This window comes from Aotus nancymaae, unplaced genomic scaffold (assembly GCF_030222135.1).
Source record: "Aotus nancymaae isolate 86718 unplaced genomic scaffold, 86718_ANA_hifiasm-v0.15.2.pri h1tg000006l, whole genome shotgun sequence".
In the NCBI taxonomy this organism is placed as follows: domain Eukaryota; kingdom Metazoa; phylum Chordata; class Mammalia; order Primates; family Aotidae; genus Aotus; species Aotus nancymaae.
The window spans coordinates 87,786,685-87,803,641 of record NW_026988417.1 but is presented as its reverse complement, the minus strand read 5'-3'; the positions used below and the strand labels follow the sequence as shown (position 1 = coordinate 87,803,641).

General features: G+C 34.8%; 1 protein-coding gene across 7 annotated transcripts in view; it reads right to left on the bottom strand.

Moving 5' to 3' along the window:
- Positions 1-16,957, bottom strand: part of BMPR1B (bone morphogenetic protein receptor type 1B) — a 395,211-nt gene that overhangs the window by 115,671 nt on the left and 262,583 nt on the right. Inside the window, exon 1 of one of the 7 annotated variants that reach the window (XM_012437731.2) lies at positions 11,678-11,699. The exons of the other annotated variants lie outside the window; for them this stretch is intronic. The gene's annotated coding sequence lies outside the window, so the exon portion shown is untranslated. Of the gene's footprint in view, positions 1-11,677; positions 11,700-16,957 lie in introns of those variants that run through there. 7 annotated transcript variants of the gene reach the window in all.

Below are 16,957 nucleotides of genomic sequence, written 5' to 3'. Positions count from 1 at the left end.
AAAACTACAGCTACCATATAATCTAACAATGCCACTACTAGGTGTATACCAAAAGAAAGGAAATCAGTATATCAAAAAGATATCTGCCCTCCCATGTTAATCACAGCACTACTGATGACAGCTAAGATTTGGAAAAAACCTAATTGTTCATCAACAAATTAATGGATAAAGAAAATGTGGTACATACAAACAGTGGAATACTATTCAGCCATGAAAAAGAATGAGATCCTGTCACTTGCAACAACATGGATGGAACTGGAGATCATTATGTTAAGTGAAATAAGCCAGGCACAGAAAGACAAACTTTGCATGTCTGAAAATATTTGTGAAAGCTAAAAACTAAAACAATTGAACTCATGGACATAGAGAGTATAGGATGTTTATCAGAGGCTGGGATGGGTTGTGGGGACGGGTAGTGTGAAGAGGGTTAATGAGTACCAAAAATCAGAGTTAAATTAATTTAAAAAGAGAGGGAAATTTAATAGCACAACAGGGTGACTATAGTCAGTAATAATTTAATTATACATTTTAAAATAATGAAAAGAGTAAAATAAACTAAGGATAAATGCTTGAGATGATGGATATTCTATTTATCCTGATATGATTATTATACATTTTATGCCTGTATCAAAATATCTCATGTATCCCCAAAATCAATGAACACAAATCAGTAGCACTGCTATACACCAACAATGACCACACTGAGAATCAAATCAAGAGCTCAGTCCCTTTTATAATAGCTGCAAAAAATCAAATAAAATACTTAGGAATATATCTAAACCAGGAGGTGAAAGATCTCTACAAGTAAAACTACAAAAACTGCTGAAAAAAATCATAGATGACATGGACAAATGGAAATACATCCCATGCTCATGGATGAGTGAAATTATTATTGTTAATGACCATACTGCCAAAAATAATCTACAAATTCAACATAATTCTCATCAAAATACCATCATCATTCTTCACAGAACTAGAAAAAGCAATCCTAAAGTTCATATGGAACCAAAAAAGAGTCTTTAAAACCCAAGCAAGGCTAAGAAAAAGGAAGAAATCTGGAGGCATCACATTATCTGACTTGAAACTATACTATAAAGCTACAGTTACCAAAACAGTGTTGTACTGATATAAAAATAGGCATATAGACCAATGGAACAGAATAGAGAACCCAGAAATAAACATATTTATAGCCAACTGATATTCAACAAAGCAAATAAAAACATAAAGTGGGGAAAGGACACCCTATGAAACAAATAGTGCTGGGATAATTGGCAAACCACATGTAGAAGAATGAAGCTGAATCCTCAACTCTCATCATATATAAAAATCAACTCAAGTGGATCAAAAACTCAAATCTAAGACCTGAAACCATAAATATTCTAGAATATAACATTGGAAATACTCTCCTTGACATTGGTTTGTTTAAGCAAAGAGTTCATGACCAAGAATCCACAAGCAAATGCACCAAAAACAAACATAAATAGATGGGACCTAATTAAACTAAAAAGCTTCTGCAAAGCAAAAGAAATAATCAGCAGAGTAAACAGACATCCCACAGAGTGGGAGAAAATATTCATAAACTATGCATCTGACAAAGGACTAATATCCAGAATCTACATGGAACTCAAAAAACTCATCAAGAAAAAAAACAAATAATTTCATTAAAAAGTGGGCAAAGGATATGAATAGACAATTCTCAAAAGAAGATAAAACAAATGGCTAACAAACATATGAAAAAAAATGCTCAACATCACTAATTACCAGGGAAATGCAAATTAAAACCACAATGAGATACCACCTTACTCCTGGAAAATGGCCATGATTAAAAAATATTTTAAAAAAAGAACAGATGTTGGCATGGATGTGGTGAAAGGGAACAACTTGTATACCACTGGTGCGAATGTAAACTAGTACAACCACTATAGAAAACAGTATGGAGATTCCTTAAAGAACTAAAAGTAGAACTACCATTTGATCCAGCAATGTCATTCCTATGTATCTACCCAGAAGAAAAAAAGAAAGTCATTATATGAAAAAGACACTTGCACACACCTGTTTATAGCAGCACAATTCACAGTGGCAAAAATATAAAACCAGCTAAAATGCCCATCAACCAAAGTGATACACACACACACACACACACACACACGGAATACTATGTGTACATATATGGAATGTATAACATGGAATACTACTAAGCCATGAAAAGAAACAAAATCAATGGCATTCAGAGTAATCTGAATGGTGTTGGGGGCCACTATTCTAAGCGAAATAATTCAGGAATGGAAAATCAAACATTGTATTTCCCACTTATAAGCAGGAGTTAACCTATGAGGATGCAAAGGCATAAGAATGACATAATGGACTTTGGGGACTCTGAGGAATGGGTGGAAAGGGGTGAGAAATAAAAGACTACACACTGAGTACAGTGTACACTGCTCACGTAATGGGTGCACCAAAATCTCAGAAATCACCGCTAAAGAACTTTTGTCTACAAGCAAAAACTACCTGTTCCCTCAGAACTACTGAAATAAAAATATCTCATGTATCCAATAAATATATACACCTATTCTGTACCCACAAAAATTAAAAATTAAAAATAAAAAAAGTGTGTATATGCTAAGCTTGGTGACAGTGTTGCCAGGATAAATTCTGAGGTGAAATTTTTAATACTGCTCTTGACTGTCTCTTCTAACAGGTTCTAATATCTTCCCAGAAAGTCTATGAGCTAGCAAACAACCTCTTAATAACTTTGTTTCCTGTGTGAATTAATCATGGTTGATGTCTGTTGCTTTGAGCTAAAAAATCTGATGGATTTGATGGATATATTAGAGAAGATTCCATTGGTAATCTCAGCAGAAATGATTGCTTCCTATTCTGAACTTTCATAATACTTATTTTGCCTTGTATTATAATTACACACTTCGTTTTCCTCACTATGGGACAGGGAGTGCCTGTCTTTCATCTTTGTCCGTGCTTTTAACACTTCCTTGTCTATCTTTGCTATCCTTAAAACACAAACAAAACATTGCAGACATCATCTTTCTGGCTCAGGAAGCTGGTCTAAGTTCCTCCTCTAAGTTTCACCATTCTGTTCCTGGAAATGCCCCCATGACTAACTTACTTAGTATTACTGTCTCCAAGATTCTGCCTTAACTTAGGCCATTCCCTCATTTCCACACTCAAACACTTTTGCTCTTGCAGTACATGTAGACTAAGTATGCCAAAACCATTCAAAAGGAAAAAGAGCATATTTTCAACAAACGATATTGCAAAAACTGTGAAAGAAGGAAGTTGGAGACTTATACCATATGGAAAAATTACCTCAAAATGGATTAAAGACCTAAACGTAAAAGCTAAAACTATAAAACTCTTATAAGAAAACACAAAGGCAAAACTTCATGTCATTGCACTTGACAATGATTTCTTGGATATAACACCAAAAGCATAGGTAACAATGGGGAAAAATATAGATGAACTGGACTACATTAAAATTAAAAACTTCTATGCAAAAGATGCAATCAAGATAGTGAAAAGGCAACCTATGAGATGGAAGAAAATATATCCGTAATGTATCTGATGAAGGGTTAATATTGAGAATATATAAATATCTTCTACAACTCAACAACAACACATGAACAACCCAGTTAAAAAGTGGACAAAGGACTTAGACTTCCTTCTTTTAGGAAGATATAAAAACTGCCAATATGCTCATGAAAGTCACTAATAACTAGGTAAATGCAAATCAAAACTACAATGAGATACTACTTCACATGAATGAGTACTATCAAAAACACAAAATAACAAGTGTTGGTAAAGACACAGAGAGACTGGAGCCTTTGTGCACTGTTGGAGGGAATGTAAAACAGTGTGGCAGCTATGGAAATAGCATGGCAGTTTCTCAAAAATTAAGACTTGAAAGCTGTGTCTCAAAGACATACTTGTATGCCCATGTTGATAGCAGCATTATTCACAATAGCCAAAAGGTGGAAGCAACCCAAGTGTCCATCAATGGATGAATGGATAAACAAAACATGGGTTACACTACAACAGAATATTATTCAGCCTTAAACAAAATCTGCAGTCCATCCATATTTCCTGTATGTGATCCAAGCTTCCGAAAACAGAAGCATCTGTGCGGCCTAATTCTCAAGCTCCATCTCTATGTACCTCACAGTCCAGTCATGTCATTCCACTCCTGATTACTTTCCTCTCTAATGTGCCATCTTCTCTCTCAGCTCTCAATTCAGTTCAACATAATTTCACTGAATATGCTCACACCTGTGCATGCTCGCTCGCTCTCGTGCGCACTCTCTCCCCCTCCCCCAACTATGTAGGGACAGAGCAAAACACAAAAGGGTAGCCAGCTGCAAACCAGGAGGTAGGAGCTCACCAGGTCCAGGAACAGAAGCTTCAAAAGCCCCTTGATCTTGTGTTTCCCAGTCCCCAGAACGGTGAAAAATAGATGTCTGTTGTCTAAGCTATCCAGTCTACGGTATTTTGTGGTAGCAACCTGAGTAGACTAAGACAGTCTTAGCTTCTTCAAATGAAAAGAGCTCCAGAGATGATTGGTTGCAAACAATGTGAATGTAATGAATACTATTGAGCTGTAACATAAATGATTAAGATGAGAATTTTTATGTTACCGTATTTCACCTTTTTTTTTTTTTTTTTGTGGGGGACAGAGTCCTGCTCTGTCACTCAGGTTGGAGTAAGTGGCTCGACCATACTTCCTGCAGCCTTGAACTCTTGAGCTCAAGCAATCCTCCCACCTTAGCCTCCGAAAGTGCTGAGATTACAGGAGTGAGCCACCCTGCCCAGTCAAAACAATTTTTAAGAGTACTTTTTAAACCCCTTTGTTCAACCTGGATTTCCGGGATACTATATATAATTCACACTGGTAATCAAAGCATTGTTTTTCTTCTCCTATCCACATGATCCACATTGCAGTCAGAGTAGCTTCTTAAATTCCTGCAATGGCAGCCAGGCAACGTGCTGTGTCCCTGTAGTCCTAGCTACTTGAGAAGCTGAGGTGGGAGGATTGTTTGAGTCTAGGAGTTCAAGGCTATAGTATACTATGATTGCACCTGTGAATAACCATTGCATTCCAGCCTGGGAAACACACCAAAACCCTGCCTCAAAAAAAAAAAAATCTGCAATCCATCCATAATATTCTCTGTATGTGATCCAAGCTTCCGAAAACAGAAGCATCTGTGCGGTCTAATTCTCAAGTTCCATCTCTATGTACCTCACAGTCCAATCATGTCATTCCACTCCTGATTACTTTCCTCTCTAATGTGCCATCTTCTCCCTCAGCTCTCAATTCAGTTCAACATAATATCACTGAATATGCTCTCTGCATTGAGAACTAAGAGAAAATATATAGATTAAGAAAATGTTTCTATTCTCAAGAAGTTGAAAGGCTAGTGGTGAGACATAGATAAGAGATCACTTCAATTATCATGACATATACTATACCTTTGACAAATACTCGTTGATAAATCTGTATATAAATTCATTTTCCTTTTAAAATTTCTTCCTCATTTTTAAACATTTTCTAATAAATGTACAATGCTTGGATCACATTTTAAACTTTATATTAATATTTTTAATTTTTATTATTTAATTCTGTTTATCAACTTTAATATTTTGTTGATAGACAGAATTCCTTCATTGGAAACAGTAGATTTCTCATATCTTTTTTCATAGAAACACATAATCTTAGAAGCATATCTCTACCAAAAACAAGGCATCTTTTAAAAATTTAAAGCTTAGAATTATTATGTGTTTCCTTGGCAGTAAAGAGATAGCAACTTTTATAGTAGAGTGCAAAATGCAGGTACATTTTTTAATAGTCCATTTACCATTTTAAATGAAGGTAATTTTGCCTCTTTTCTAGTTTCATAATTAAAGTTTCTCCTGCCATTTAGAGTAAACACAATTCCAGTCATGGGAGACAAGAATGACCAGTTCAAGTTCAAGGGTTCACTGCACATGAATATCCATAAATACCCCTTGACAGTCTTGGTAGTATAATGAACCTTGCAATTACTCAGCAGGCCATCACCACAATACATGAACATAATGCTTCCAAAGTCAAACAACAAAACATTATACAAATAATACCAACCAACTGTTAGAGTTCACATAGGGCTTTTGGAAACTAATTAAATTCCAACAGTTACTTTTAAACCTTTATACATTTGGAGGGAGTTTTGCTTTACTGAGCTATACTTATGGGAAATAATTAATAGAAAAAGGTGTTGGCATTATATACAATTGGGAGATGCCAATTAGCAAAACCCTCCTTCAAAATGACACCAGTTAATTCCAGCATGAGCCCTCAGAGTGAAATAGCCTCCCTCTTACACAATGCTAGTGTTCCATTGTCTTTAGGAATGTCTCCAATCATCCTATATATAACCTCCTGGGGGTAAGTGCTTTTGGCCCTGCCTTTCTGTTGCCTCTGCACTGAAGAGATGATCTTCATTAAGTTAAATCATTTGAGTATGAGTGTGCTTTCCTTTAAGATGGTGACTCTTCTATAGTGGAAAGCTTACCTCTACAAGGCAATCTTTGACATAGAATGATCAAGTAGACAGTAATACACAGATAAAAGGTCATTATTAGCACTGCCAATAAAAAGTATAGAACATAATGAAAAACACATATGTTTATGTGCATAAAAGCAGGCATCTCATCTACTCAATTATCTGAGCAGTCTGGGGAAAAAAGTACAACACTAAAAGTAAAAACGGTTATATCCTATTTAAGATAGTAAACTGAAGACTGTCTATGTGCAAAGTACATGAAATATAGGTAACAAGTAAGCTTACGATGGTTACGCTGGTAAACAGCTATCCTACGCCATTTTCATCACAAAAGGTTTATTGTTACTCCGGGCATTGTTAGAATAGGCTTGACATGATGGCTCAGCATTTATCATCCAGTTCTAAAGAAAAGATGAATAATAAAGCAAGCTGAGTTTCCCCCTCAGAATCACATGCCTGCAGAATATGGGGATAAGAAGTAGAGAAATTTTGGGTTCTCCTACATCTTTTAATAAGATGACTTCAGATAACAGATTTAGCGTTTAAGACCCCAACAAATTAATCTATGAAATGATCAGTACTTCTATTTCTAACTTTATTTTTTAATAAAATACAAAACAAAAACAAGTCCTGCCAGTTTTGGTAACAAATATTTCCTTTCATCATGTTGTACAAACAAAGCTAGCTGATTTTCTGACCCTTAAAGACTACTATTTCTTTTTAAGTGGGCCTTAGAGAAAGAAGCAATAACCTGTACTATGGATAATTTGAAAAATGTAGTTAAGAAAAATCATGGCTGAGCATAGTGGCTCACACCTTTGATCCCAGCACTTCAGGAAGCTGAGGCAGGAGGATCACTTGAGCCCAGAAGTTTGGGAACAGCTGGGAAGCAGAGCAAGACCCCATCTCTATAAAACAAATTTTTAAAATTATCCTGCGGTGGTATCATGCCTTTAGTCCTAGCTACTCGGGAGGCTGAGGGAGGAGAATTTCTGGAGCCCAGAAGTTTGAGGCTACAGTGAGCTAGATCATGTCACTGCACTCCAGCCTAGATAACAGAGTAAGACCCTACCTCTAATAAATAAGAATGGAAGGGAGAGAGGGAGGGGAGGAAAGGAGAGGGGAGCGGAGAGGAGGGGAGCCGAGGAGAGGGGAGCCGAGGGGAAGGAAGGGGAGTGACAGAAGGGAGGGAGGGAAGGAGAAAAATCTTCCTTTCATTTCTTTAAAAGTACAGACTTTTAAAAAACTAACTATAGCACCCTTACCCATATTTTAGAAAAATAAGATTAGGGATAATCTTCTAATTACCACTTTTATCTAAAATAATTTAAACATTAAGGGAAAAACTTCTAATGACCTCTAACAATTATATGAATATTAAAGCAATTTTTTCAGGATATGAAAATTACTAGTAATTATACAGAGAATGTAAGGTATAAAATACTTGGAATAACAAATGGTAAGAAATCAAGCTTAATGTAGACAGTCAATAAGGACAGAGAGCTATTTTGCAGGAGGTACAGCTTTACAATTGTGTTATAAAGGCTATACCTTTCTTTATTTTACAATTAACCCTAATGTTATAATTTGAAGTTAAATTTCTAAGATTTCAGCATCAAGAAAGTCATATACATGATTAAAATGTTATAAATTAAAAGACTGAGATAATAAACCTCCACATAATAAAGTTATGTTCTTTGTTCTATAAAATGAGCAAAAGTATATTGTACACACTGATTATACAAGAGGCCCTGACGTACCCTCAGGTATATTTGTGACATATAAACATGCAATTGTAAATCTATGCCAGTGCTAATAAAAATTTAACAAATGTTTCATTGACAATTTTATGTGCTGCCTTAAAATAATGCTGTTAAGATTATATGAAGTCTGTCAAATTCCCAGCGCAAATTTCAACAATGTTCTTTATCTTGATAACCTATCCTATAGTAAACAGATATTTAAAAAACCATTCCAGTGAACTAAGACTTTGATCAAAGTTCTATAACATATATTCAAAAAATTCAAAATTCATCTTTCTAATAAAGATGATGTTTCTGAAAATCACTTTCAAATTTAAAGATCAACTCCAAAATTTGTCCCACTCACCTTCTTCTTCTAACGAAGTGTTCAAAGCTACTAGAGCAGCAACTTCTGAGAACACGATGAAGAAGACTATGAAACAATTCATGTGCAAAATGCCAAGTCAATCATCATACTTTACACTTCCACAAGTGTGGTACCCAGTAGCACTATATTCAAAATATATACCAAGTTGAACCCTTTCTCTCCACTTCCACCACAAAAACTCTAGCCCAAGTCACCATCATCTATCTGTCTTGCAAAAACTACTGTAACAGCCTTCTTATTAGTCTATTATCTCCACTGTGTCCTGCCATGAACACAGTTCTCCACTCAGCAACTAAAGAGATGACCTGACCACAAAGTAGAAATCACACATGCCTTCCCTGCCTAACATCTCCCAATTTCAAACAAAACCACACTCACTCCTGTGGACTACATGATTTGGCCTCAATCTGATTCTTTGACCTCATATCATCTTATCTCTTTCCCCTTTGCCAAAATACTCCATGAAGACTGGTTTTCTTTCTATCACTTCTCCCTACATACCCAAAACTAATTTCCTTCCACAGTCCCTGTACTTCTTCCCCTCTCTTATTTTCATTTTTTTGGGTTTCAGTTCTATGATCATCCTAAGTAAAAGTACCAACTTTTTACCTCATTTTATTTCCCTCAGAGCATTTATCTTGATATGGCTTGATAGTCTTTGTTTTTGTATTTATTGTCTGTCTTCTGTGTATCAACACAGGTACTTTGTCATGTTCACAACAATGTCCCAACCATCTATAACTGAGACTGGCACAATTGATACTTAGGAAACTGATGACGTAAACTGAATTATCCATGTTCATGTTGTATTTACAGTATGACAATAAGCCCTTTTCAGGTAACTCTCACAGCGACGGATGCCATGGGTTACAGATGAAGATATCAGGACCTGATAGTCTTCTCTCAGTATAATAAGGCTTATTACACTTTTCTTAACAACTGACCTAGGAAGGAAGACATAGGAGGATTCTAGAAAGTGGGGAAAATCCTAAAAAATGGAGACCTTAAACTGGAAGATAAAATTATAGCCTGAAAGAAATGAAAAAACTTCAATTGTCAAGACCGATAATTTCTCATCATCAGAGAGGAAAAGGGAACTTTCTAAAATATAGACAAGTTAAAGTTACTTATTCAATTACAAAGAACGTGCAATGTGCAAATGGAGATTCCAATATATTAGCTAATACAATCATCATTATTCAAATAGCTAAGAATTTTGGCTTTATGGGCTAATTTACAGATTTAGCAATTTTGAATTCAACACTGCTATCAATAAGCATGGTCATCTTGCTCGATTTTAAAATAAATTTTAGGAGTGGCCTAAAGGGAAGTGCCTCAAACTAAGGATCACAGGATCCCAGCTCTACTGCAGTTCTGAGGTCACCAAATCCCTCCAAGCATCCGTTCTTGCTATAAAATAGAAATCCCTTATGCCCTCCAATATTGTCACACGGAACAAATTACATGTTATGTGAAACACATTTTTAAAAAAGTGAGGCTGCATGTGGTGGCTCATGCCTGTAATCTCAGCACTCTGGGAGGCTAAGGCAGGAGGGTCACTTGAGCCCAGGAGTTCAAGACCAGCCTGGGCAACATGGCAAGACTTCTTTTCTATATATTTTTTTTAATTAGCCGGGCATAGTGGCACACGCTTGTAGTCCCAGTTATTTGGGATGCTGAGACAGAAGGATTTCTTGGGTCTAGGAGTTTCAGGCTGCAATGACCCATGAACGTGCTACTGCACTCCAGGCTAAATGACAGAGCTAGACACTGTCTCGTAAGTGTAAATAAATAAAACAAATGAGCCTTAAAGGTTTGCCATCATTGCTGCTAGATCTGAAATAACTTCAAAGGTCTGACATAAGAGTTGGAAAGAACATATACATTTAAAACATTTCACCATACTGGAAGTGTTCTTGGCAGGCACGTGTTGTATAGGAGAAGGCAAAGGTCTCTGAGGAAAGAGGAGAAAGGTATGGAGAAAAGCTTTGGGTGGAAGTGTGTTTAAACTGGAAACACGTTGGGTTATATATATTTTGAGGCTTATAGGCTTTACATTGGAAATGAGAAATACTCTTCCATGAAGGAAAATAAGGTAGTGGCAATTTCACTGTAAAAGAGATGTACTGTGGTTCTGGAAATAAAGAAAGCATCTGAAGTTTTCCCTCAGTTCTAACTTTAGAGTAGCTAACAGAGTAGCTTTCATTTATATCTAACCTGAACATCAAGACATTACTGGTGATCCACACAGTTTTTCTCACAATAGAACAGGTTGTTCTCTTTTCCTCTGTAAGAAGGAAAATGTATTTTATAGTAAATATTTCTCATTCATTTAAATTAGCAGTACTGTATTTTAATATCATTTTAATAATGCCTCATTTAAAAACTCAATTTCCACATTCTTTTTATAAATTCAAATTTTAGAAATTTGAGTTTATAAAATTGATGCCACAGAAATGAACTCTGTGGGTACATGCACTTCAAAACATCATAAAAATACTTTCCTGCCATAGAACATAACATTAAAGCTCTGAAATAGGCACAGCACGTGAATTTTTAAAAGAATATACAAATATAAATAGCAAAGGTCACACCTAGGACATCAATACATTTTTCTTCCATTTCACATTTTGTTTCAAATATCAAACATCTGCCAAAATTCACAGAAAAAAGTTGACCACGCCAAATGATTATAAATGATTTCAACTATCATTAAAAAAGAAGTTCATGCTAATAGAATTTGAGAAATGCTGATTGCTTAGAGTAGTTACTTATTCAATGTGGTCAGAAAACACATGTGATTTGGAACACTTACCTAGCAACAGTGCACAAAAAGATATTTTCTAACAGCCACTACTAAGACTTGTTTCTAAATGGGGAGTTTTCATATTTTCTTTCCAATAAAACAAAGTGGCCCTTTAAAAACCATATGGTTGTGTAAAAAGAAGTTTCATTCAGCATCTATTTTTAGATACAGGTTTCCTTATAAAACATACCACAGTCACAGAGCTGAAGGAGCCTTCTTGTTTCTGCGGACAAAGTCTCTCACCATCTAATGCATCTTCTCAGCTCTGCTAGCCACTGTGCCTGTCCTATTTCTTCTCTCCAAAAAAAGAAAATGTAAACAAAATGGAATTGTTTTTTAAATAAGCTATTTTTCACATAGTTAGCAAGCTATTTTGGGGTAACACGTGTAAAAGAAACCTTTCCCACTGCTCACGTAAGTTCCTATTAATTTTCTGCTAAACTCTTTAGATAGAACATGCTTTGCCAATACATGAGAATAGACCAGTTCAAAAGAACAAATATACATCTCTAACTATTTCCACCAATCTCCAAACACCATTAACAGTGTTCATTTTAAATTTCTGAGGTACGGTGGTGGGTTCAGAAACATTTTTTATGCTCCATATCTCACATGACTTATACATACATGCACCTTTTATATATATAAAATATTACACAACTTAAAATTTTGCATAGCATTTCTGCCCTATTACATAAGGAAGCCAATAAGAACTGATTTAGTGAATTTTGGTAGACCAATGAGGAATACCAAAATGCCAAAAAAAAAAAAAAAAATTTGTATCCTAATCGGCATTTATTTAGTTGCAGTAATATCATGAAAGAAAAATAGGCAGCTAAAGTGTTTAATTTGGAATAAAGCTACTGATTTCATAATAAATTAACACCAGATTTAAATTTTATTAAATCAGATGAACCAAAGGTTGAATTTATCCGCTAGGTTAAAAATCTTCTTTAAAATCTCTAACTTATAGCTACTCCACACCAAGCCAATGATGCAACAATTTATACACACAAAAGAATGCAATAAGGCAATCACTGCATTTGCACTACATTCTTTCTAGGCCAAGTAGGTACTCTACTTTCTTCCATTTGGAATATAAATATGGTAGAAACTGAAATAAAAAGCTACAAAAAAATTGTAACTGCTATTTCCCATTATATTTCAGACCTAAGGAAAAAAATTAAATATCAGGAATATGCTGTTACTTAATCCCACACAACTCAATACTTGCATGCCCATATATGACTATTTCTTTCAGCATATTTTCTTCATAAAATTTCAAGTATCTTCGCAATCCAGTGATTATAAATAAGATAGCCAGACATGATGGCTTACACCTGTAATCCCAGCACTTTGGGAGGCAAGGCAGGAGAATCACTTGAGGCCAGGAGTTTGAGATCAGCCTGGGCAACAAGGCAAGACCCCATCTCTATAGAAATAAAATAAAAACATTAGCTGGTTATGGTGGTGTGCACCTGTAATCCTGGCTACTCAGGAGGCTGAGGCAGGAGGATTGCTTAAGCCTAGGCTGCAGTTCAAGGCTGGAGTTGGAGGCTGCAGTTGGAGGCTGTAGGGAGCTATGATCATGCCACTGTACTCCAGCCTGAGCAACAGGCAATACCCTCTCTCGAAAATAATAACAAAATAAAAATAGTGTTTTACCAGTAGACAGCACCATTTAGGTAAGGCAAGTTTCTAAACCAGCAATACTATCATCTTGGGCTAGATAATTCTTTTTTGTAGGAGACTGTCCTTGCAGTATAGAATGTTTAGCAGCATCACTGACTTCTATTCATTAGATCCCAGTAGCATCCCTACCCATTAGTAAAAATAAAAAATGTCTCCACACATTGCCAAATGTCCCATGGGGGACAAAATGTGTCTCTAGGTTGAGAACCACAGATTTAAGGCAATGTTTTTTCATTTTAATTGTAAATTTAAATTAAGATAATTCAAGATTCTCTGGCTAGGTACGAATAAAATCAAGCTTTATTATATAACAAACTATAAGGTATATAATACCCAAGATTGTATAAATTTACACTATTCTCTTCAATAATAATTTTAAATTTTATCAAGGTACCAATATTGGAAGTAACTATTTCTGATTTTCCAAAAATATCCCCCAATTAAAACATTTCCTTTCACCACTTGAGGAAGATTTATTTTGATTTTGGTCTAGCTCAAACAGTTAAGAGTAAGTACAGGAAGTTTTATCTGAAAAATGAACATGGACCAAGTCTTATAAATTGGCTCTACTGCTATTTCCTATCATAGCTCCTGTTTGTTTACACTGGAGTCCTTATAAATTGGGTGTTATTTCCTTTCCACTAAGTTTCAAGGTATTAACAGCCAAGGAGGTGTTTTTTGACTTCTTCCTCCCTCCCTTTCTCCCACTTCCCACAAATAAATAATGCATTGCATGGATCACAACTTTAAGACCAGTCCCCAAACTTCAATACTCCTAATATGGTGAACTGATTTTACCTAAACCCACCTTTATATTTGAAAACATAATATTTTCTCTAAAATGGAAATGAACAAAATATGCATTCTCTGGTAGGTAACTTTACTTTCCAAAAATATCATTTATCTAGTCATTTCATAGCTAAACCTTGCAAATTCTTAAGTAAATCAGTTCCATTTATTTTGACTTCCTGCCTAGGCTCTTCCTTCCAGAGAAAACATTATTCTAATATTTTCATCCATTAAGCACTCTTAAAATTAAATGTCCCTATTTAAACAAAATTTCTTACCCTTACTCCAAAAAGGGGGGCAGCGGGCACAATTAAATGAAGCAATTTTTTTTCAGTTCTCTGGATGGAGTTATACTTGTATAGTTTTAAAGAAGCATAGATTACTTCCACTAGTGACTTCCATTACTACAACTACAATGATAAAACAAGTGGCTTTGTATGCATTACGAAGCAGTGGCCAGCAGTTGCAAAACTTTCCTTGACCAGTGAACTTCCAGTGGGAAAAAAAACTGCTGAAAGTTCATGCACCCCAATTGCACATTCATTATAATTAAACAAAAAGATTACACAGACATTGCTGACAAGGATTATCAAAATAGATTGGCGCCACCTGCCCCTTGCTATCCCATTAATTAGTAAGAAGTCGGAGGTGCCAATTAGCAAGAAGCAGCAGAAAAGGATCAGTAAACACAGCTCAAGCTGAACTTGAAGATTAACTCTTCCAGTTCAGGTTCCATTTCTTAACCATACTAGGTTGATTTGTTTATGCAACCTAAAATTGAATCCTAGGCTGCTTTCTTTGGCAGTTTTGAAAAACAGTAGCTATTTATCACTAGGAAGACATTTCAGTTACACTAAATAATAATTCCAAAAATAACTGCACAAAAAGTTTACATAATTCCATAAACAAGTGGACATTCAGTATTTCACAGGGATGCAAAATACTAAATAATCCAGATAATCCAGTGACTAAAATGCCTTCACATTATAAATTACAGATCTGTGGTAGTTAATTTTAAGTCAGGGAAACAACTAGAGTACTGTGTGGTTAACGGTAACTAGCATCCCCCTAGCTACTTTATGGGCTAGAGCAATATTAACTTTTTAAAAAGCAAGTAGAGTAAATGGCTTCATTATTTGTTTTATGTAAATATTAATCAGTTTTCAATTTATTCATTCTTAAAAAAAAACTTTCCAAAAACAATATAGGTATTTCCATACAATTCCCGACTCAATCTAAAACTTCTCTGTTGACAGAAATATTATTCTGGATACCTAAAATTATTTCCTTTAAGAATAGTATTATAAAATGCAAATTATCAGCAAATTAAAATGTGAATTTTATAACACTGTTACATGTACATAAAATAATCAGCAGATGTTCTTTAATAATTATTTTATATTTCTTCACTAAATATTTCAGTTTAAATTATAAATTAAAACTTTGCTTTACTTAATGTGAACTGATTTTACTGAAACGATAGTATTATTGCTTAGCCTTTTGGTTAAAATCAAGTGTGAAAAGAGAGTATTTTCCTCAAGTTTTAGAGGGGAATTTTGCCCGCAGAAGCTTTCTGCATTTGTTTACCCATCTCATAACAGTATTTCTTCTTTGATGTTGACATAAAAGTATCTTATCTCTCTAGAGTCGCCACAACTGTAGAGCAGGTGTTCCCTAACAACACTATCTACAAATCCTGAAGAATAAAATGTAGACTCTTTGCATTAGAAAAAGATATATATGAAGGCCATTTCAAGACTCAAATTTCCCAATGGCATTACAGTATACACATAGAAAAATGGGAATAACAGTCTCACAGAGTTGCTGAGAGAGAACAGGTTTAAAGGAAAGATTTTAGGGCAACACTGAAATATTGATGCTAAGTGCCAAGATTCATCTGTCTAGGAACACCTCAAATATTACCTGTGACTGAAAACACTCTTAACATCTAACTTTGTGGCACACTGAGGTGAAGCCCAAGAAATGAATGTTTAAGAAACACACCTGATGATTCCAACACAGGTTCCATATGGCCCACACTAATAATGCCTTTAGATATGAACATGTGGAGGCCAAATACATGCAAAAAAGTCCCTCATAGTGCAGTAACAGGCAGAAAGAACGGGGTGATGGCCATGGGACAAAAGTCAGATAACTTCACCCAAGGCAGCAGTAGTCAGCACAGAATTCACACAAATATAAGAATTCTACACTGGAACATGGCCTTCCAACTTCAGTTCGTTTGAGAAACTGAAAAGAACAATATTGACATAAAGGGGAGCTGCTTGTGTGGCTTGCTGAAGAGTGAAAAGAAACCTTGCAAATTGCTCACTTGTGCACCTTCCAGGAAATCTGGAGAGTGGGGTTATTGGTGGGGATGAAAGACCCCCACTCACACAAAGAAAAACAAAGTGAATGTTTTCCCTATGGAAGAAGAAACAGAAGGAGCAAATAAAATAAGTGTAAATCTTTTCTCCCTATTCTTGTCTTGTCTGAACAATGCTGCTGTGTCTCCCTATAATAAATCATAGTCCTTGGGAAAAATCACAATCACGTTGAAGTCGCACTATCCATAATTACTTGGTATAAACTGCTGCTTTGCAAATATTTACATAATATATTGTGGGTAAGATGGAATACTTGTCAGGGAAAGGGGATAAATATGTGTGTGCGTGTGTGTGAGTGTGTGTGTGTATTTTATATATATATGTAAAATATATGTATAATATATATTATTTATATATTATATATTTATATGTAATTTTTAAAATATATTTTTATATATTATATATTTAATATATAATATATATTTATACATAATTTATATAATTTTATATAATATATTATATATATTAAAATATACATTTTATAAAATATGTTATATATAATATATACAATTTATATTATATAAAATTTTTATATTATATATAAAGTTATAAAATATAAAATATATTAAATATATATAATTTATATATATATAAAAGATATA